At 41.7% G+C, this 18,812-nt stretch overlaps 1 protein-coding gene across 1 annotated transcript in view; it reads left to right on the forward strand.

Moving 5' to 3' along the window:
• Window positions 1-724: 724 nt before the first annotated feature.
• Window positions 725-18,812, forward strand: part of FRYL (FRY like transcription coactivator) — a 242,644-nt gene continuing 224,556 nt past the window's right edge. The window contains exon 1 of the mRNA XM_081812875.1: window positions 725-934. The gene's annotated coding sequence lies outside the window, so the exon portion shown is untranslated. The remainder of the gene's footprint in view (window positions 935-18,812) is intronic.

Below are 18,812 nucleotides of genomic sequence, written 5' to 3' on the forward strand. Positions count from 1 at the left end.
CTGCGAGATGACACCTGCAGTTTTGCAGATACCTTTACTAAAGCTCTTCGGGGTAGCGAGAAGCCAGTCGAATCGACGATGGGGGTAGAGTGGGCAGTGAGTGAAAACTTGAGGGACTCTCAATAGGAATTAGTGCCAGAATTTCAGGTATTCTAACTCACTCTCACCAGTCCATTCACTAGACAGCATGCTGAGGTTCCGCAGGATTCCAGCTCCGGATATATTACTCAACTGGAGAAGATTTTGAATTTTTCTCTTCTCCCTTCCCCGCTTTCCCCAATGCAGGCTGTGAGTTTGTCCACGACCCCTACCACCACTTAAAGGGAAAGGCGCTTAGAAGAAGGCAAAGTAGGGAGGACTTTGCGGCTGTATTTCTCAGACCCGTAAAGGGAGAGCAATAATGGGTAAGGGGCGTGCAGACTAACTCCTTCCTTGCCCAATCAGGTGCACAGGAAGATGTCCTTTTACCAATAAAAATAAAGTTCGCTTTCCGGAGGCGGGAGGGTGAGCCTTGACTGCCAGTTCTCCAAAGCAACGATGGAGTAGAGGACAGAGAGTGATTAGAGGAAAGACCAACCCGGGGAAAGGGGCGGGGTGGGGGTGGGGGCCGCGGTGAGCGGCGGCCGGGCCGGCCAGTGGAGTGCGAGGATTGCTGTTCCTGTTGTAGTGTTTCTCGCCAATCAGGAAGGCGAGGGAGTAGGCGGGGCGGGGAAGGGGTGGGAAGAGCTTGCAGCACCGCCGGGCGTCCGTCGGGCTCAGGGGGAGAGAGAGAAATCCGGTTAAAATCAGAGTCGGAGGTTTAACCACACATCGGTTCCGATCGGATTATTCCTTAAAGGGGACGCGCCATTGTCAAGAGAACGCAGCCCGGGGCCCGAGGGCGGGGACCGGCGGCGCCCAAGGAGCGAGGCAGCTGCACTTGGACTGGGGACGGGTAGGTGTTGCCTGGGGAAAGACGCTTCATTTCACTTTCTCTTCCAGCCCCAGGGGCAGGCGCCGGGATGCCCGCCGACCGGCGGCCACAGCCCTGGCAGGAGACGAGGTCGCCGGCCCTCGCCTGGCTGCCCTTCCTGATGGGAGCCGAGGGGGAGGCGGGCCAGGATGGCTGGCAGGCTGCGCCGCCCGGGCAAAGACTCCTAACGGACCGTAAACGGCGGCGCAGCCCCCGCCTCAACCGAAAATCCGCCGGAGCGGCAGCGGGTCCTCGGGGAGCGCCGCGCGCCCCGCTCCCCCGCGCGCCCGGCGCACCTCGCGCGCGCCGCTAGCTCGCGCGCCCCCTGCTCCTCGCGCGCCCGCCTCCCTTCACGCGCCCCCTGCTCCTCGCGCGCCCGGCGCCCCTTCGCGCGCGCGGCTTCCCTCGCGCGCGCCGCCTCCTTGCCGACTCGCGGGAGCCGCCCGGCGGGAAGGCAGGCGGCCGCGGCCAGGCGGGGGGAGGCCGGCGGCCACGGCTTCGCCACCCGGGTCGTGAAGGAAGGGCTGAGAAGCAAACTTGGCCCGGCAGCTGGCGGCCCCGGGCGGGAAGAGGCGCTGGGGGACCCTTGGAGCGCGCGGAGTCGCCGGCCCGGCCCAGCATTGTCCCTCTTTTCCTCTGCTCTTGTTTCTCCGCCCACTCTTCGCGGTCGCACCCCCAGACCCGGAGCCTGCCGGAGTCGGAGTCGGCCCCACCGACGCCGCAGCCCGGGCTCGCGGGCCGCCCGGGCCTGATGAGTGTCTTGCTGACCTCCGTCTCCGCACCGGCGCGGCTGCCTGGGCGCTGAGCTCTTCTTGCAACTTTTCTTTGCCGATTGATGTAAGTTGTGGCTTCCAGGCAGCAGGTTCTTTGGGCAGAGACTCTCTTCCTCCTTTTTGGAGAGGATGATTTCTAGAGCGAGCTGGTTCTTGATTGCTGTCGATCGTTCTTCCCATCCCAGTTTCATTCCTCGGCACCTAAAATCGCTTCCCTCATGGATCTGCAATTATACCGGCGCATTAACCTCTTTCAGGCCAAGATAATATGAGAAGAGACCAAAGAAAAAAAGAAGGGGGGGTGATGAGGAGCAAGAACTCTACATAGAACTGAATTTGCCTTAACCTTTGAACTGCGAAAGGTTACCTCGACTTACTGGCGGAGGTTCTTTTGGAAGGAAAACAACAACAAAACCAACCTACTAGGTTGTTAGGGTCTGTAGGATTAGGAAAAAAGTACTTTTTTTCAGGAATAATCAGTTTTGTGAAGTACTGTTCTGTCTAGCAGATAACTACCGTAATTTCTAGTACTGAACTCATAGGCATTATAATTAGTAACAACTTTTACTGTTGATAAAACAGATTTTTTTTCTCATCCTGAGCATTATTGCTCTGCTCTACCTGTGAATACTTGCTAAAGAAATAATTTAGAAACAGCACAGCCCTTGTTAGAGATCTTATTTAGAAAAGGAATGTTTTCATAAGCATTCATTTTTGACAGTTTCTTCTTGAGCAATACTTTGTAGAGTACTTGCATGTGCAAGTTACAAGCCTATAAACAAAGTAGCTGTGGGTGTGTTATTCTGTAGTCTTTTTTGTTGTTGTTGTTTTTGCTACTCGTTATCAAAAATAGCATTCCAGGGGCCCTGGGTGGCTCAGTCGTTAAGCGTCTGCCTTCGGCTCAGGTCATGATCCCAGAGTCCTGGGATCGAGCCCCGCATTGGGCTCCCTGCTGGGCGGGAAGCCTGCTTCTCCCTCTCCCACTCCCCCTGCTTGTGTTCCCTCTCTCGCCGTCTCTCTCTGTCAAATAAATAAAATGTTAAAAAAAAAAATAGCATTCCATCCTGTCTTTTCTTCCATTCTGAGTTATTTTGTAAAATTACTTCTTTGGAAGAGTGAATTTTGTTGGAATGCCTGGCTCAGTGGTTTTTTTTTTTTTTTTTAAAGCAATACTAAACGTCCTGAAGTGTTCTTGATTAACGCACTCTGTAGTAACTTTCTGAGTGGTGTGGAACATTATCAGTTCACAGGCTCAGCAATAACAAGGAAGGAGAAACTAGGCAAACTGAAAGCCAGTTTTGGATAAGAATGTTTGAGAAGTACTCTGTTCTTCCCACAGAATTTAGGAAGTGCAGACACACAAAAACGTGTTCTTTGGTAGTAATCTTGATGGTATCTGGCATTGTTACACCTATATTCCTCTTGTCCCTCCCCTTTGATCCTCTTCTGTGATAAGGGTGTCAGGCAAGCTTGCAGGCATAATCTCCCTTTCCATCTCAATATAGTTAAGTAGAAGATTAAAACAAGTTTTCAAATTTCTATCTTTGTTTACTTCCAGCTTAAACAATAGAGGAGAGAATTTCTGAACTTTTAAAAGAGCACATTCAGAAAGAATTATCTTTGAAATAGCTAGGCTATGCTTCCTGGAAAACATTTTTCCTTTGTGCTTTTCATATTGTTTTAAACACATTGTTTTATGTATACACATTGCCAAGACATTTCTTGAGTTGTGAACTGTCTGTTGAGATCCTTGGGAACTAGGACTGTCCTTCATTTCTCTACAAATTCACTGTCACAATAACAGTGTTGTCTTAGGACTTTGTGACAAAGAAAGATAATGTTCTATAAAGGCTGCTTGAGAGATTTAAATTTTTTTTTTTTTTTTTAAACATGCACCCTTTCTGAACAAGTTACACTAAAGCAGAGCAACTAGTTCATTGTCTGGGGGTAGATATTATTAGTCTAGATGCTTTTTGTTCTCTTTGCAAAAAATGGGATTTAATTGTTTATAATATCTGTTCCACAGACATCTTTTGTGATAGTGATAGCTTATTGTCACAATTATTAGAACTAGGTTTAACCTGTCAACAGTATCTGTTGAGTATGTATTTATTTAAGAAGTATTATGGAAAGATAAAATAGAAATGGATTACGGTTATTGCTCTCAAAGGTATAACAGTTTAATGGGAAGATGCAAAATTATCATCCACAGGAAAAAGACCATGTATTTCTCAGCACAGTAACAAGTGCAAAGTGACAGGGACACAGGATTCATGCTCAAATGGTAAAGAGATAGTGGAATAATAGAAGAAATCTAGGTGAGGTGGGAAAGTTTTCATTGCTTTATATAGCAGGTTTTATATTTTAAAAGAAATCTTAAAAGATAAAGTATGTTTGGGGGTTGGCTGGGTGTATGTTCTCTACTTGGACTATTTTTATCTATAAAATATTTTTTGGGGGGCAGAGCAAATGCTGTGAATTTCAACTGTAGTTACCTCACTAGAGAGATCATCCATCTAACCCAGCTCAAATGTCACCTTGTCTGCAAGCTCTTCTTCTATTCTAATCATAACTGATTGCTCTTTCTTCTTGCTCTTATAAAACCCTTTTACAGCACAAACTATGCTCTGACTTACAGTATGGTTATGTTTGTTATGATTGTAGACTTTGCTAAACCATTAACAAAAGTTCGAGGTACTCTCTTCATTTATTTGATTTATTTTTTACTGTTGCTTAAAGTACTTGAGCACTTTTGTTATCCCACCAGTATTCTGAAAAACCATAAGCTGTAAAGAAGTTCAACTTGTTTTACTTGGGGAAAGTGTGTTGTGTGTGTGTGTGTGTGTTTAGAGGTAAACCATTTTTTCCCTTATCAGCAGAGCTTTGCATGTTCTTTTTTTTTTTTTTAAAGATTTTATTTATTTGAGAGAGAGAATGAGAGACAGAGAGCACGAGAGGGAAGAGGGTCAGAGGGAGAAGCAGACCCCCCACTGAGCAGGGAGCCTGATGTGGGACTTGATCCCGGGACTCCAGGATCATGACCTGAGCCGAAGGCAGTCGCTTAACCAACTGAGCCACCCAGGTGCCCTGCATGTTCTTGAGTACAAGGCTACCACTAGTATGTTTGTGTTCAAAACGTTTCAAAAACTGGTCAAAACCGGTGTCCCTGAACAGTTTACCTGCCTTTACCCTAAAATATTTTTGGAGTACATATTCCTAAGCTTAATCTCTTCTCATTTATTGATTCTTTTAATCTCTACAGAGCATTAAAAATTGCTTTGAGACTGCCAACAGGCACTCATAGTAGCCCAAGGAGGAATGTGGGAAGACAGACATTTCTTCATGATCAAATCACATACAGAGGTTTTACTCAAATCTTATGTTGCTCATTGTAAAAAGGGAGCTACAATTTGGGCTGATGAAGTGGGTGATAAGATTCTATTGTTCTAGGTGCTTCTTTAAGCTAACTTAGTGGGGAAAAAGGTTTTCCAAAGGTTCCTAAATAGAAAACCCAGCTGTAAGCAGCCAGTTGGCTTAATTAGCTGAGAAATCTCCATTCATTTGGCAAATTTTTATTGAGAACTGCACCTACTTTGTGTACATTGCCTAGCATTGAAGATAAGATTAAGTCTGCCTTTACCAAGTTGTGAGCTCCTCTGAGTAGGATCCTTAAATAGAGTGGTACATATGGATTAAAAGTAGTGTAAAAAGTACACACCTAAGTGAATTTATTATTCAGTCTTGTTTATTGTTCTGCATAGCTTCTTCCAAAGTATGCTAGCAAACAAACATGGTCTTCCATCTGAGGTGGCTTGGGTTCATGGACACTGTTAAATAAATCTGTGAGGTCTAGGGTTTTTTTTTTTTTTTTAAATTTAAACCCTGTTCTTCTTATGGGGCAGAATATTTTTGAAATTCTGTAAATATAAATGTGTCTTTCCTTACACTCTATAAGGGTCATCCATTTCAAAGACTGCCATTATGAGACTACATCTGTATGCTGGGAGATAACGGGTAGTTTGCTCATAGAGTAGTAACATTCTTTTAAAATCAAAATGCTATAATAAATAGATGACTTTATTCTGGATTTTTTTTATATTATGAAAATAACCATTTTGAAAACCACTTACATAAAAATACTGTGTGAATTATTTTTAACTTTTATAAATTGTACTTCCCTGCACCTCTCCCCCCATGTCTGTTGCTTGATGTTTGTATTTGTTGGGAAAGAATTGGATTGTTAATAAAAGGACTGTGTAGGACTGTCAGTGATGAGATCAGCCAGGTCAGGAAGAATATCTGACAGAGGGGTATATCCTATGGAGTTTGACCATAATGTAGTAATTATGATTTGTCAAATTTTGTGAAGAGTTAAAATTTTAAAATAACAGGGGTGCCTGGCTGGCTCAGTTGGTGGAGCACGTGACTCTTGGTCTCAGGGTTGTGAGTTTGAGCCTCGCATTGGGTGTGGAGATTGCCTAAAAATAAAATCTTAATGGGCGCGGGGTGGTTCAGTCAGTTAAGCGTCTGCCTTCGGCTCAGGTCATGATCCCAGGGTCCTGGCATCAAGTCCCAAACTGGGTTCCCTGCTGAGTGGGGAGCCTGCTTCTCTCTCCCTCTGCCCCTCCCCCTGCTCATGCTCTCTCTCTCACACTCTCTCTCTCAAATAAATAAAATCTTAAAAAAAAAAAAATAACAGCTCTATGGAGATGTAGTAATTTACATACCATACAATTCACCTATTTAAAGTGTACAATTCAAGGGCACCTGGGTGGCTCAGTCGGTTAAGCGGCCTACTCTTAATTTCAGCTCTCATGACCTCAGTGTCCTGAGATCTAGCCCCATATCTAGCCCCATATTGGTCTCGTGCTCAGTGGGAATCTGCTTGTTTCTCTCCCTTCCCCTCCACCCCTTCCCCTGCTCATGTGTGCATGCACACATTCTCCCTCTCAAATAAATAAATCTTTTAAAAAAAGTAAAGTGTTCTAATCAGTGGCTTTTAGTATATTCCAGAGTTGTAAACCACCACCACAATGAGTTTTAAAACTTTTTCATTCACCTTCCCCACCTCCCTCACCAGCCCTAGGTAACTAACCATTGATCTACCTTCCATCTTCATACATTTGTCTATTCTGAACATTTAATATAAATGAAAGATAGCATTTTAATAAATGTATATTTCTGTATAAACTGATCCGTTTCAATGTGTGTAAATCCTAGGAAAGAGGTTCCTTCATCATGTGTGTAGCTCCAAGTTTAGAAGGATTTTAAGAGGCAGTTTATCTACCATCCTTATTCTACCTAAGCCTGGAGAGTAATGGGAAAAGTTTTTTTTTTTCCCTATGAAAACTACAAGACTCATTTGGTGACAGTTTTTTATATTCATTTAATCATTTGGTGACTCTAAACAAGTAAATAATTTATGTCTCAAAATATCTGCCTGCTGGACCTAAAGAAAAGACATACTTTAAAAGAAGTTGAGGGGTGCCAGTCAGTTAAGCGGCCAACTCTTGATTTCAGCTCAGGTCATGATCTCAGGGTCCTGGGTTCAAGCCCTGCATAAGGCGCCATGCTTATTGGGGAGTCTGCTTGGATTCTCTCTCTCTCTCTGTCTCATGGTAATGAACTTTTATTTGCTACCGCATAGTGCTGGTGACCTTGTAGGCACTTAATAAATGCTTATTGATAGCCTGATCAGTATGATCATAGATATTTTCATTAGCTCTAGTAGTCCTTATTTGTCATCTTGAAATAATAATAGCTAAATTTATTGAGTGCTTAGTAAGTATTGTGGTAATTACATAAATATGCTATCTTTTAAGGTAAAAGGATGTAATTTATTTTTGAGAATTTTCTGTAATTATCTCCAGGTTTCTGATCATTTCTTTGTCTTTTTAAGATTTTTTGAATGAGGGGCGCCTGGGTCGCTCAGTCGGTTAAGCATCTGCCTTTGGCTCAGGTCACGATCCCAGGGTCCTGGGATGGAGCCCTGCCTCAGGCCACCTGCTCAGTGGGGAGCCTGTTTCTCTCTCTCCCTCTGCTGCTCCCCCTGCTTGTGCTCTCTCTCTGTCAAATAAATAAGTAAAATCTTAAAAAAAGAAAGATTTTTTTGAATGACCGTTTTTGGTCAGACCTAAGACACTTTGATGCTGCCGCTTTCTTGATCTTTCCAGGAGATAAGATTTTCACCAACTACATCCTGCTGTTGGGTGACAGCAATTGTAAGATTCATCTCTAGTTGAGAGCATCTGTACTGCAGAGGGGTTGAAGTATGTTGTGTTTTGTTTGTTTTATTTATTACAGGGCATCTGGGAATTGATGAGAAAAGGATAGTAGTTTGTTCACTCACTGTAATGTAGCCTCACTTTTTAGTTCATAAAGTATTCCCATTTTTGCTTTGTTGCCTGAATGAATTTCAGCATAATATTTCAACTTCTCAGGATTCCATGTTTTGTTTTGTTCTGTTTTGAGTTTGGTGTATCTCTATTTCATGGTAAAATTCAGATGTGATGTAATTGAGTTCAATACTAAAGAATGCTGGAAAGATCATTTAATACAGTTTTCAGTTTTGTGTCTCTGTTTAAAAATACAAGATGGATTATGCTGTCTATAATACTGGTTAAAAAATATCACTTTGGTGGTTCCTTTCGTGTGTCTCGGACACCAGGGAATGCACAATGATTTATTTGCAGAAGAGCTCCAGCCATTAGTGTCCTCAGTCAGCAATCTACAGACCACCATAGTTTGTTCATTTGTTGGCGAAACTATTCCTTTCTAAATCGTGTTGGTTTGGGGATTGGTTTGCGTATTACTTTACTGTTAGCTGTATCTCTCTGCTCTCATTATACCTGCTTACTGTACTTTTCTTGCCTTTCTAATTTGATATTTTAGTGTGCCATGAGTAGAACCCATAACCACACTTGTGGAATGGTGGGTAAAAATGATAGAAGGTTCTGAATAAGGAGCCAAAGAAGCATGGGGCTTTAGTGCTAGGACCTTGTTATATTGATTTTTACTGCTTAGAGGACTCTAGCTTCTTTCCTGGTTTTGGACTCTGTTTCAGGTAGTTGATGTTTCTGGATAGCAGGTGGTGTAACAGGGTGATATATAATTACCTTGTGGATGTTTAGCTTCCCCTGAATAATAGACCTCTTAAAATTCTGTCTTATTCAGTCTAACTCAAGTAGATGGTGAATAATTAAGTGGATGGGGAAGAAGGAAAATAATTCTTTCTTGGATGTCTTGATTTTTTTTTTTTTTAAGATTTTATTCATTTATTTGAGAGAGAGCACAAAGTAGGGGAGGGGCAGAGGGAGAGGGAGAGGCAAACTCCCCACTGATCAGGGAGCCCAACATGAGGCTCAATCCCAGGATCCTGAGATCATGACCCAAGCTGAATGCAGACGCTTAACCGACTGAGCTACCCAGGCTCCCCGCATGTCTTGATACTCTGCTTCTTGAGAGAACTGTCATGATCCCCAAGCTCGTACACCAGGATACTTGAGTGCACTGGTGTATTTTTAGTTGCAATACAGAGCCTCATATAATTCCATGAGCAGAAGTTAGAGGCCTTCAACAACAAGGAGGCTGCATGCAAAATAGCCACCTTTGCCTATTATCTGCATATTTATATTTCAACTGGATCTTCTGGTAATCTATTTTCTTTGAGGTAAAATTGTCTTTGTAGGTGCTGTTTTCTATGTTTGTGTTAATGATAACCTGGACTATGTCTTGTATTTAATATTCCCGGCAATACTGAATCTTTGGTATACTTTCAGTAAATACTGGTTGGAGCTTAGTCATACATTTCTTTATGGTTGCTGTACTTTTTCCTGTTGTAGAACTCATGGAGTTACAATGTTTTCAGAGCTGGAATGTCTTGGGAATGATCTAATACAACTCCTACATTTTGTGGATGATCATGAGATTGTGACTTGTTTAAACTATGGATAGAATAGAGTTCTTTTTGATTCTCAGTCCGGTGTCTGTCCTGTTCTTGTATATTCTTCCCTAAGTAAAACTTTGAAGGGATAGGTAGAATCTCAGACTTTTGTAGCTTCTATAACAGAGGTCTGCACATTTTTTTTTGCCATACCCGAGCAGTATAAAGAACTGTGTCTGCATTCCCCATATGTATGTTTGTTGTAAACTATATACTACTTATACTGTACATAGTAAGACATTCATAAAAAGTAATGAGATAAAGATGAAAAACATTGTGGAACAATTTAAAATGTATTATTTTCATGTTTTTGATTCCACTTAAAATATTAGTAATTTTAAAAATAAGTATGATTGAATATCATCACTTAAAAAAAACCTTTATTTTGAAATAATTATAGACTCGTGGGAAGTTGTGAAAATAGTGCAGGGAATCCCGTGTAACTTTCATTCAGCTACCCCAGTGTAATATCTTACATAACGTAACATTAATAACCATGTTTAATTAGGAAACTGGCATTGCTACAATACTGTTAAGTAGCCATATTCAGTTTTCATGGTTTTTTTTTTTTTTAAAGATTTTATTTATTTTTTTGACAGAGAGAGAGACACAGCGAGAGCAGGAACACAAGCAGGGGGAGTGGGAGAGGGAGAAGCAGGCTTCCCGCAGAGCAGGGAGCCCGATGTGGGGCTCGATCCCAGGACCCTGGGATCATGACCTGAGCCGAAGGCAGACGCTTAATGACTGAGCCACCCAGGCGCCCAGTTTTCATGGTTTTTAATGCACTCATTCATGTGTATGTGTGTGTAGTTTTGTGCAATTAATAACATTTCATGTCTAGATTCATTTCACCACCACCACAATCAAGATACAGTACTGTTCCATCACTGCCAAGAAACTCCCTCATGCAGCTCAAGGTCCCCTCCACTCCCCCTGTCCCTGTTTACTGGCAACCATTAATTTGTTCTTCTCTGTAATTGTGTCATTTTGAGAATGTTACATAAATGGAATCCTCCTGTATGTATCTTTTTGAGATTGACTTTTTTTCACTCAGCACAATGCCCCAGAAAACCATCCAAGTTATCCAATGTATCAGTAGTTCATTTCTTTTTATTGCTGAATAATATTCATTGTATGGATGTACCACCATACAGTTTGACTGTTCACCTGTTGAAGAACATAGGAGTTGTTTGCAGTTTTTAGCTGTTACGAATAAAGCTGCTGTGAACATTCATGCATAGGTTTTTGTGTGAACATAAGTTTTCATTTCTCTGGGATAAATGGCCAAGAGTGCAACTGTTGGGTCATATGGTAAGTGTATGATTAATTTTATAAGAAACTGCCAGACTATTTTCCAGAGTGGCTATATATTCTCACTAGCAATGTATGAAACATCCAGTTTCTTCATACACTTGTCAGAATTTGGTATTTTCACTATTTTTTTTAGTCATTCTAAATAGTTGTGTAGTGGTATCGCATTGTGGTTTTAATTTGCCTTTCCCTAATGGGCAGATTGTTTCCCTAATGAGCAAATTGGATTGTTTTTCATTGTTGAGCTTTGAGAGTTCTTTCTGTCGTCTAGATATAAACCCTTTGTCAGGTATGCAGTTGGCAAACTTTTCTTCCCATCCAAGCTTGACTTTTCATCCTCTTAACCGGGTATCTTATAGAGCAAAAAAGTTTGAAATTTCCGTGTAGTGCATTCAATTATTTTTTTTCTTTTATGAATTGTGCTTTTAGTGTTGTATGGACTCTTCATCCAGTCCTAGGCCTCAAAGATTTTTTTTCCTATGTTTTCTTCTAAAAGTTGTATAGTTTTACAGTTTACAAGATAATCACTCTTTTACCTTACAGTTTTGATAAAGCACTGGTATTTTAACAGGCATTTGGCAGTTCTACCGTTTTCTTGTGTTGTGCTTCTATTTTGCTTTATTATGTTTAATCTGCCTCTCTTTGCAAAAACCCTTATTTATTATAGGTATAGCTAAGTATCCAATTCTGACAGTTTTTATTTTTTTTTTAATTTTTAGACATTTCAATTCTAGTGTAGTGAATATGCAGTGTTATATTCATTTCAGGTGTACAATATAGTGATTCAACACTTCCATATATTACTTAGTGTTCATCAAGACAAGTGTATTCTTTAATCCCCATCACCTATTTCATCCCCCCCACCCCCAAGCACCAGTTCTCTATAGTTAAGAGTCTGTTTTTTGGTTTGTCTCTCTCTCTTCCTTCGTTCATTTACAAAAATCTTTTAAAACTCATCTGTGAGTGACATCATAATTCTAATGAGATCTGCAAATGTACTTAATTGGGCCCAAGGAAGCTGCAGGATATTGCAGTTTGCTAAAAGTGAACCATCAGGTGAGGGCATCACAGACATCCCCTCCAGGGTGTGGAATGGCCACCTTTCCTTTAGGAGACTTTGACCTACTGGAATACTGTGTGTGTGTATTCAGTGCCACAAACAAAAGAAGAGATTTAATCAGGATATGAGGTGCTTACAGAGGTGTTGGAAGGGCCTGACAGTTGCTTTAGGGTTTGTGGTACGGACGTAACCCATAAGGGGAGCTCAGAGCTTGGGCCACCTCAGCAGCCTACAGATGCTCTGGAAACTGCCAGACACACCGAGACTGCAACTCAGGCCTGGGAAGACAGAGTAAGAAGGCTCGTCGTCCAGGAAGAATGGACACTGGAATGATGCTGTGGGGCAGTCTTGTATTTCCACGACTCTGCTTGCCCCCCAAACTGCTACAAAGGGTGCTTTTCCAGTTGCCTCTAGGTAGACTGGAGGTCAAGTGAGCCAATCTGTGTGACTAGCATTCTTCAGGTAACTGCTGCGGGGCTGACACCGCCTGACGCAGGACCAGAGAGGGTGGCGGTGTCGGTTTCACGTAGTGAATATGAGTAAAGCTCAGTTTCAGATTTAAGATAACGCATATGTTCAGTCTTGCGGTATTTTCTCTTCACACCAGTGGCATGATCCCCTGCCTCTGGGGGTACACGTACTCCCCTTTGAACTTGATACATTCTGGATATCCAAGTAGTAGGAACAGAGTCGGTCTGGTATGATTTTTTTTCTCAAATATTTCAATTTATCTTAATATTTCCCAATTTCTAAAACTGTATCTTATCCTAAGGACACCTGGCTGGCTCAATCAGTAGAACATGAGACTCTTTTTTTTTTTTTTTAAAGATTTTATGTATTTATTTCAGAGAGAGAGAATGAGAGAGAGCACATGAGAGGGGGGAGGGGCAGAGGGAGAAGCAGACTCCCTGCCGAGCAGGGAGCCTGATGCGGGACTCGATCCTGGGACTCCAGGATCATGACCTGAGCCGAAGGCAGTCGCTTAACCAACTGAGCCACCCAGGCGCCCAGAACATGAGACTCTTGATCTCAGGGTGGTGAGTTCAAGCCCTACACTGGGCATAGAGCTTACTTAAAAAAACAAACAAAAATCTCATATCTTTCCTTTTTATAAGTATATACAAGTATAAAATGTTACTGTTTTGGGAAGCACTCATTAAATTCAGTCAATATTATTTTTCCTTCCTGTTGGGACCTGCGCCTTCTCTCTGACGCCCATATTTTCCCAGCTGTCCTTGGAGAATAATGTACAAGAGGTGGGTTTTTTCTTAGAACTGTGCTTTGGTGCCAGAGGCTCTACATCCAGCCGTCATCATTAGTTTGGTATCTATTTGTCAAAAATAATTACAGTTTGCTTTGTTTTATTGCATACTTTAGATTTTTATTCCTGGGTGTAGCAGATTTTGGCACAAAACCAAAAGTGAGACATACAGATATCCTTGCAAAGACTAGTTTTATATGGTCTGTGATGGCAGCAGATTTAAAATGCAGTAAAATAAGTTGTATGAAAAATTTTGGGGATGTGTTCATGTGCATTTTTCTAGTGAGAGGTCCATAGGTTTATCAGATTACAAAGCAGAGGCCACGATCCTGAGAAGATTAAAAATGGCTGCTCTAGAGGTAAAAGTTCAATCAAGACATTTGCCAACAATTTAACACCAAGGGTTTGCCATCAATCACACTCTTTCCCTGATCTCCACCCTGGTCTGTAGCCTTTTTTGAGGACATAAAAAGAAAATTATTGTTACCCAAGTGTTTAGGGGAGAGTGAAGGAATACTGTAAGAGTTCATTATTAAATGAGGCAGGATACCTGGAAGTCAGTTATATTGCCCCAGTCATCATTTTTTCCAAAAAGTATCCATTCCTATATGGTTGATGGGATCTTGAAAAGTAATGGGTTATATGTGTCAAGACATCTTAAAATGCTGATAATCTCTAGCGCAATATATTATGCTTTGGGGAATTTATCTGAATGCTTGAAATAGTTATAAAAATAATTTATATCTTCAAATCTGGAGCCTAAAATTATACAATTTAGGAAGGAATCTACAAATCACATAATTTTAGCCTTGTTTCTTAACATACTGTCATATGACCTCTTCTCATATACCAAAGCCTAAATGGAACATATGTAGCATGGTGTGCAGAGATTTAAACACTTTTTAAACAAAATCATGCACAGAGATTTCTAGTGATGAAAGGAGAGATGGTTTTGGTTAAAGTAGGGGGCAAGAAAAGCCTTTTTCCCTTCACCCCAAAACACACACACGCACGCACACACGCACACGCACGCACACATGCACGCACGCAAGTAGAGAGGGTAGTGAGGGCTTTAGAAAACAGGCCGGTGCAGGCTGTGTTATCTGCATCCTGGTTCCACTGGTGCAGCTCCAGAAACATTATAGTAGTATCTCATAAGCCTGGCTGTTTGCGCTGTTATTTAAAGTCTCTCAAAGTGTTATGGGTAGTCTCAGATTCCTCAAGTATAAAATGAGTAAAACATGATTTCCCCCATAGCGTTGTTGTGGGGATTAAGAAATATAAATGAGGCACATAGCATAGTGCCTGTGGCAGGCGGAATAATGGCATCCCTCCACAGCTTCATCCCTGGAAACTGTGAGAGTTATATTACCCAGCTGAAGAGCATTCGGGTTGCAGGTGGAACTAAGATTGCTCAGCAGCTGATTTTAAACTAGAGTATCCTGGGTTATTACATTAGGGTGAGCCTCATATAATTTTTTTTTTAAGATTTTATTTATTTATTTGACAGAGAGAGACACAGCAAGAGAGGGAACACAAGCAGGGGGAGTAGGAGAGGGAGAAGCAGGCTTCCCGCTGAGCAGGGAGCCCGATGCGGGTATCCCAGGCCCCGCGATCATGACCTGAGCCGAAGGCAGACGCTTAACGGCTGAGCCACTCAGGTGCCCCGAGCCTCATATAATCTTTAAAAGAAGCAGGAGACAGCAGAGTCAGGACCAGAGAGATGGCATCATGAGAAGGAGCCCAGTGTCTGTTGGTGGCTCTGAAGATAGAAAGGCGCCGGAACCAAGGAAGGTGGGCAGCCTCCATAAAACGGTAAAGGCAAGGAAATGGAATCTCCTCAGAGCTTCCAGAAAGGAACCCAGCTCTGCCGACACTTTGGTTTTAGCCCAGCGAGACCTGGCTATTTTGGACTTCTGACTTCCGGAACTGTAAGATAATGAATTTATATTATTTTAAGCCACTAGGTTTGTGATAATTTGTCACTGCAGCAATTGATTGGACTGCAGGAAACTGATATAGTGCTTTCTTAATAAATATTAGGAGCTAAATAAACATTCTCTTTCTCTCTTAAAACAACCTGCTGTTGGAGTGCCTGGGTGGCTCCGTCGGTTAAGCGGCTGCGTTTGGCCCAGGTTGTGATCCCAGGGTCCTGGGATCGAGCCCCTTATTCGGGCTCCCTGCTCAGCGGAGAGCCTGCTTCTCCCTCTCCCTCTGCCTACTTGTGCTCTCTATCTCTCTGTCAAATAAAGAAACAAAATCTTAAAAAAGGAAAACCCACCTGTTGAATTTAACCCTTGTCCATTTCAACATATCTTTGTACCTAGTTTTTCCTTTTCAGAAAGAAAAGTGTCCTTTATCTTCTTTTCACTTGAGCCCCAGAATCTCATTCCTTCCACATTTTCTGTCCCCTCCTCTACATTTTCTCCTGTCTCTTTACTCGCTACCTTGAAATACACAGCTATTTCATCTTGGAGAAGCCCCTGCTTGACGCAGCTTTCCTTTTTAGTTACCACACTGCAATCGCCCCCAAGAACCACAAGACCTTAAAATGCCTTCAATTTTTATGAGATGATTTCCTGTTTAATTTTAATTCTGTATAGGTTTATAACTATTATATGTGATATAAAATCATATAAGAATTTGAGTGCTTACCTTTTCATAAGCATTATACTATGTTGGTTGTGATGAGGTTAGAAAAGAATGAGAAAGCATCAGTTCTCCGCGGGATTCTGTTGCAGACAATAAGTAAATTAGCAAACAGTTCACAAGCAGTAAATACCAAGCATCGGGTGTCAGCCTGGTAAGGACAGTAGTAGGTATCTTTAGAGGGCAAAGTAGGGAGAGGCTCTTTTAGACTGCAACAGCCTCTGAAGGCTTTACAAGCTTTTATTCATCCACTTGACAGAGAGAGAGCACAAACGGGGAGTGGAAGAGGGAGATGCAGACTCCCCGCTGAGCAGGGAGCCCAATGTGGGACTCCATCCCAGGACCCTGGGATCATGACCTGAGCTGAAGGCAGATGCTGAACTGGCTGAGCCATCCAGGCGCCCCAGAAGGCTTTATAGAAGAGATTCTTGAATGAGGAATGTGCTCTTAAAGGAATTGGGGAAATTGGTTTATATTATTAGAAACAAAACTTCCTAAAATTTGCTCATTCATTTTTTGTGAACATATGTAGAAAATGTTTTTTTCCTATTGAATTTTTATGGTTGAGGAGAGACTCCTGTTGAATTTTAAAGATGTATAACCCTAAATTACAGTAAATTGACAACATATTTGTCTTGATAATCTCAAGTAGAACACATGAGCTCTTTATTTCCTCCATTGCCTTAAGTGATACATACTGCTTTTTTCATTGTATTATATTTGATGTTATATAAGTCTCAAAATATGATCTGGAACATAGTATGACTTAATCTGAGTTCATTGTGTTTTATGCACTAAAAACATTGTGATTACATTTTTAAAGGAAAGTATTACATGGGCTCACTAGAGACAATATGTTAGACTAACCTTACTTTTTAGGTAGGATTATTAGACTGTGGGTCTGGAGAATGCAGAGGATAACAGTATAAATGAATTTCTGCCAGACATTCTGTACCATTTCTAGAGAGAAATTGACAAGTGAGAGAATGTGGGCTGGATGACCATAAAATTAGGTGGAAATGTGATTGCTTGAGTAGCAACTCTAAACATTAGTGAATAGTGAATTGATGACAACTGGAGAAAAATTTCTGTTGCTGAAGGTTACTGTCCATGTTTTTGTAATGTGAATAAAAACATTGATACTGGGGCACCAGATTGGCTCAGTTGGTTAAGCATCTGCCTTTGGCTCAGGTCATGATTCCGGGGTCCTGGATCATGCTGCATTGTGCTCCCTGCTCAGCACGGAGTCTGCTTCTCTCTCTGCCTCTCCCCCTGCTCGTGCGCGCGCGCTCCCTCGCGCTCTCTCTCTCTCTCGGTGTCTCTCTCTCAAATAAATCTTTTTTTTTTTTTTATTTGACAGAAAGAGAGATAGTGAGAGCAGGAACACAAGCAGGGGGAGTGGGAGAGGGAGAAGCAGGCCTCCTGCCGAGCAGGGAGCCCCATGTGGGACTCGATCCCAGGACCCTGGGATCATGACCTGAGCTGAAGGCAGACACTTAACGACTGAGCCACCCAGGCGCCCTCTCTCAAATAAATCTTTAAAAAAACATCGATACTATGCTTTTCAAGTTTTTGGATGAAATGAATTTTTTAGGGTTAACTTTTGAACATATTTCTGACTGAAATGGTGGGCCAAGGCTAACATAACTTAATGAAGCTTGATACGAAGTCCTGTCTATGGGTTGAGGAGACAGCTGCATAGTTATAGGGGTGAGCGAGATGTGGTGGAATACAGGCAACTTAGGTATTTTAATTACTGTAATAAACTCAATATGGATATAAAATGTAATGTGACTACGAGGAAGCCTGCGTAGACTCATAGTCTGCTAGCAGGAGGAGGAGGTTCCGAAGAGGAAAGGTGTTAGTCTTACTCTATTCTGTACTGTCCAGACAACACCTGGAGTACTGTGTTGAGTTCTGGATGTCACCTTTGAAAATGAATCAGAAAACAAAATCACCCATGTTGGTGAGGATCTGGAGAAATTGTTACCCTGGTACATTGCTGGTAGAAATGTAGAAGGGTACAGCTGCTGTGGGAAACAGTTTGGTTGTTATTCAGACAGTTAAATCTAGAATTAGGATATGAACCAGATATTCCACTCCTACGTATGTACCCATAAGAGTTGAAAACAGGTATTCAAACAGTTGTACATGAATATTTATAGTAGCTCTGTACTTAGATAGCAGTTCAAATTCACTAAAAGGTAGAAACAACCCAAATGTACATCAACTAATGCATGGATAACCAAAACGTGGCATGTCCATACAATGGAATATTATTCAGCTCTAACAATGAAGTACTGATAAATGCTACAGAGTGCATGAACCTCAAAAACATTATGCTAAGTGAAAGAAGCTGGAAATAGAAGATCATATATTATGATTTCACTGATAGGAAGTATCCCAGACAGTTAAATCCGCACAGATGTAAAACAGATTAGTGGTTGCCAGGGCCATGGGGAATGGGTAGATGGATATGGGTTGATGGATATGGGTTTCTTCTTGGGATGGCAAAATGTTTCAGAACTAGATGTGTTAGTTGCAAAACCTTGTGAATGTCCTATGTGGTATTGAGCTGTTCATTTTAAAATGGTTACTTATACTATCTTGATTTCACACTAGAGTGTCAGTATGTAGAAATTAACTGGATAGTATTGAGAATCCAGAAATAAACTCCATGATCAATAGATTTTTTTTTTTTTTTAACAAATGTGCCAAGAAAATTCAATAGGGAAAGAATAGTCTTTTCAGCACATTGTGCTGAGCCACCCGGAGATTTGAGATTTACATGCAAAAGAAAGAATTTGAACTGCTTCCTTCTCCCATCATACACACAAATTAACTAAAAATGGATCATAGACCTA

This window comes from Leptonychotes weddellii, chromosome 2, assembly GCF_054177405.1.
Source record: "Leptonychotes weddellii isolate Sample4059 chromosome 2, ASM5417740v2, whole genome shotgun sequence".
Classification (NCBI taxonomy): Eukaryota; Metazoa; Chordata; class Mammalia; order Carnivora; family Phocidae; genus Leptonychotes; species Leptonychotes weddellii.